A 4,459-nucleotide genomic window follows, 5' to 3' on the forward strand; every position below is an offset into this window, starting at 1 on the left:
TTTGTTACTTGCCTAAAAAGAAAGGTTCAATCTTTAAACTCTAGAATCATATCTTTTTAGTTTCTTGTTAGTCAAGTAATCAACTTTGATTTCAAAATTCAAATCTTTTCAAATTTCTTTTTCAAATCTTTTTCAAATTAAGTTTCAATCATATCTTTTTCAAAATCAATTTCAAAATCTTCTCTAACTTCTTATCTTTTCAAAAATTGATTTTCAAATCTTTTTCAAACTAATCCTATCTTTTTGTTTGATTCTTATCTTTTTTTTTTCAAAACTACCTAACTACTTCTATCTCTAATTTTCGAAAATCACCTTCATCTTTTTCAAAATTCCTTTTTAAATTAACTAATTATTTTAAATTTAATTTAATTTGGTTTAATTTTTCCTTTCTTAATTTTCGAATTTTAATTTTAATTCTAATTTAAAAACAAAAATACTTTTATTTTATTTTATCTAATTTTTGAAAATTCTTCTCCCTCACCTCCTTCTATTTATTTATTTATTTACTAACACCCCTCTTCTACCCAAGAATTTGAACCTACTCCTCACCCTTGTGTTTGGATTCTCCTTCTTCTATTCATATCTTCTTCTACTCACATAAAGGAATCTCTATACTGTGACATAGAGGATTTCATATTTTCTGTTTTCTTCTTTTTCATATGAGCAGGAACAACGATAAGGACATTCTTGTTGAAGCTGATCCCGAACCTGAAAGAACTCTGAAGAGGAAGCTAAGGGAAGCTAAAGCACAACTCTCTGGAGAAAATCTGACAGAAATTTTCGAAAAAGAAGGAGACATGGTCGAAAATAATAACAATGCAAGGAAGATGCTTGGTGACTTTACTGCACCTAATTCCAATTTACATGGAAGAAGCATCTCCATCCCTACCATTGGAGCAAACAATTTTGAGCTGAAACCTCAACTAGTTTCTCTGATGCAACAGAATTGCAAGTTTTATGGACTTCCATCCGAAGATCCCTTTCAGTTCTTAACTGAATTCTTGCAGATCTGTGATACTGTTAAGACCAATGGGGTTGATCCTGAGGTCTACAGGCTCATGCTTTTCCCGTTTGCTGTAAGAGACAAAGCTAGAATATGGTTGGACTCTCAATCTAAAGATAGCCTGAACTCTTGGGATAAACTGGTCACGGCTTTCTTAGCCAAGTTCTTTCCTCCTCAAAAGCTTAGCAAGCTTAGAGTGGATATTCAGACCTTCAGACAAAAGAAAGGTGAATTCCTCTATGAAGCTTGGGAGAGATACAAGGAACTGACTAGAAAGTGTCCTTCTGACATGCTTTCAGAATGGACCATCCTGGACATATTCTATGATGGTCTGTCTGAATTATCTAAAATGTCATTGGACCATTCTGCAGGTGGATCCATTCACCTAAAGAAAACGCCTGCAGAAGCTCAAGAACTCATTAACATGGTTGCAAATAACCAGTTCATGTACACTTCTGAAAGGAATCCTGTGAGTAATGGGACGCCTCAGAGGATGAGAGTTCTTGAAATTGATACTCTGAATGCCATATTGGCTCAGAATAAAATATTGACTCAGCAAGTCAATATGATCTCTCAGAGTCTGAATGGATTGAAGGAATCATCCAACAGTACTAAAGAGGCCTCTTCTGAAGAAGAAGCTTATGATCCTGAGAACCCTGCAATAGCAGAGGTGAATTACATGGGTGAACCCTATGGAAACACCTATAATCCCTCATGGATAAATCATCCAAATTTCTCATGGAAGAATCAACAAAAGCCTCAACAAGGCTTTAATAATGGTAGAAGAAACAGGTTTAGTAATAGCAAGCCTTTTCCATCATCCATTCAGCAACAGACAGAGAATTCTGAGCAGAATCTATCTAGCTTAGCAAATATAGTCTCTGATCTATCTAAGGCCACTGTGAGTTTCATGAATGAAACAAGGTCCTCCATTAGAAATTTGGAGGCACAAGTGGGCCAGCTGAGTAAAAGAGTCACTGAAACTCCTCCTAGTACTCTCCCAAGCAATATAGAAGAGAATCCAAAGAGAGAGTGCAAGGCCATTGATTTGACCATCATGGACGAACCTACAAGGGAAGAGGAGGACGTGAATCCTAGGGAGGAAAACCTCCTGGGATGTCCAGTGACCAATAAGGAGTATCCCTTTGAGGAACCAAAGGAATCTGAGGCTCATCTAGAGACCATAGAGATTCCATTGAACCTCCTTCTGCCCTTCATGAGCTCTGATGAGTATTCTTCCTCTGAAGAGGATGAAGACATTACTGAAGAGCAAGTTGCTAAATACCTTAGTGCAATCATGAAGCTGAATGCCAAACTATTTGGTAATGAGACTTGGGAAGATAAACCTCCCTTGCTCACCAATAAACTCAATGCATTGGATAGGCAGAAATTACCTCAAAAGAAATAGGATCCTGGCAAATTCTTAATACCCTGTACCATAGGCACCATGACCTTTGAGAAGGCTCTGTGTGACCTGGGGTCAGGAATAAACTTAATGCCACTCTCTGTAATGGAGAAACTTGGGATCTTTGAGGTGCAAGCTGCCAGAATCTCATTAGAGATGGCAGACAACTCAAGAAAACAGGCTTATGGACAAGTAGAGGATGTGTTAGTAAAGGTTGAAGGCCTTTACATCCCTACTGATTTCATAATCCTAGACACTGGGAAGGATGATGATGAATCCATCATCCTTGGAAGACCCTTCCTAGCCACATCAAGAGCTGTGATTGATGTGGACAGAGGAGAGTTGGTCCTCCAACTGAATGAGGACAACCTTGTGTTTAAAACTCAAGGATCTCCTTCTATAACCATGGAGAGGAAGCATGAAAAGCTTCTCTCACTGCAAAGTCAACCAAAGCCCCCACAGTCAAACTCTAAGTTTGGTGTTGGGAGGCCACAACCAAACTCTAAGTTTGGTGTTGAACCCCCACATTCAAACTCTAAGTTTGGTGTTGGGAGGTTCCAACCTTTCTCTGATTACCTGTGAAGCTCCATGAGAGCTCACTGTCAAGCTATTGACATTAAAGAAGCGCCTGTTGGGAGGCAACCCAATGTTATTTAATCATATCTATTTTATTTTCTTTTTGCTATTTTGTGTTTTATTAGGTTGATGATCATGTGAAGTCACAAAAACTACTGAAAAATTAAAAACAAAATGAAAAATAACATTGAAAATAGCACACCCTAGAGGAGAGCAGTCTGGCATTTAAACGCCAGAAACAAGCATCTGTCTGGCGTTTAACACCAGAAACAGGCACCAAGCTGGTGTTCAACGCCAGAAACAAGCATCTGCCTGGCGTTAAACGCCAGAAATAGGCTACATTTGGGCGTTTAACGCCAGAAACAAGCAGTAATCTGGCGTTAAACGCCAGGATTGCACAACAAGGGCGTTTTAAACGCCTAATTGGAGCAGGGATGTTAAGTCCTTGACCCCACTTGATCTGTGGACCCCACAGGATCCCCACATTTTCTTCTCTCCTCTTCACACATTTTCATAACTCTCTTCCCCAAATACCCTTCACCAATCACCTCAATCACTCTTTCCCATCACCTCTTCACCACTCACATCCATCCTCTCTTCCCTATAAACCCCACCTACCTCCAAAATTCAAACTCTTTTCCCTCCTAACCCCAACCCTAATGGCCGAACCCTAAATCCCATCCCACCCATATATAAACCCCTCTTTCCTTCTTCATTCTCACACAACACAACCCTCTCTTCTTACCCTTGTCCGAATACACCTTCTCCCTCCTTCTCCTCCATTCTTTTTCTTCTTATCCTTCTTTCTTTCTTCTTTTGCTCGGGGACGAGCAAACATTTTAAGTTTGGTATGGTAAAAGCATAGCTTTTTGTTTTTCTATAACCATTTATGGCACCTAAGGTCAGAAAAACCTCTAGAAAGAGGAAAGAGAAGGCAATTGCTTCCACCTCTGAGTCATGGGAGATGGAGAGATTCATCTCAAAGGTCCATCAAGACCACTTCTATGAAGTTGTGGCCAAGAAGAAAGTGATCCCTGAGGTTCCTTTCAAGATCAAAAAGAATGAGTATCCGGAGATCTGACTTGAGATCCAAAGAAGAGGTTGGGAAGCTCTCACCAACCCCATTCAACAAGTCAGGATCCTAATGGTTCAAGAGTTCTATGCAAACGCATGGATCACTAGGAACCATGATCAAAGTGTGAACCCGAATCCAAAGCATTGGCTCACCATGGTTCGGGGGAAATACTTAGATTTCAGTCCGGAAAATGTAAGGCTAGTGTTCAACTTGTCAATGATGGAAGAGAACGCACGCCCCTATACAAGAAGGGTCAACTTTGATCAAAGGTTGGACCAAGTCCTCATAGACATACGTGAGGAAGGAGCTCAATGGAAAATTGACTTAAGAGGCAAGCCAATTCAATTAAGAAGGCATGACCTCAAACCAGTGGCTAGGGGATGGCTAGAGTTCATTCAAC

General features: G+C 39.7%; 1 non-coding gene across 1 annotated transcript; it reads right to left on the reverse strand.

Moving 5' to 3' along the window:
* Nucleotides 1-1,190: 1,190 nt before the first annotated feature.
* On the reverse strand, nucleotides 1,191-1,298 carry LOC148564403 (small nucleolar RNA R71). Its single transcript, XR_015885512.1, has one exon. It is a non-coding gene; the product is annotated as a small nucleolar RNA R71 (small nucleolar RNA).
* Between the last annotated feature and the right edge of the window lie 3,161 nt (nucleotides 1,299-4,459).

Source organism: Arachis ipaensis, chromosome B5 (assembly GCF_059453495.1).
Source record: "Arachis ipaensis isolate K30076 ecotype BB chromosome B5, ASM5945349v1, whole genome shotgun sequence".
NCBI classification, from domain to species: domain Eukaryota; kingdom Viridiplantae; phylum Streptophyta; class Magnoliopsida; order Fabales; family Fabaceae; genus Arachis; species Arachis ipaensis.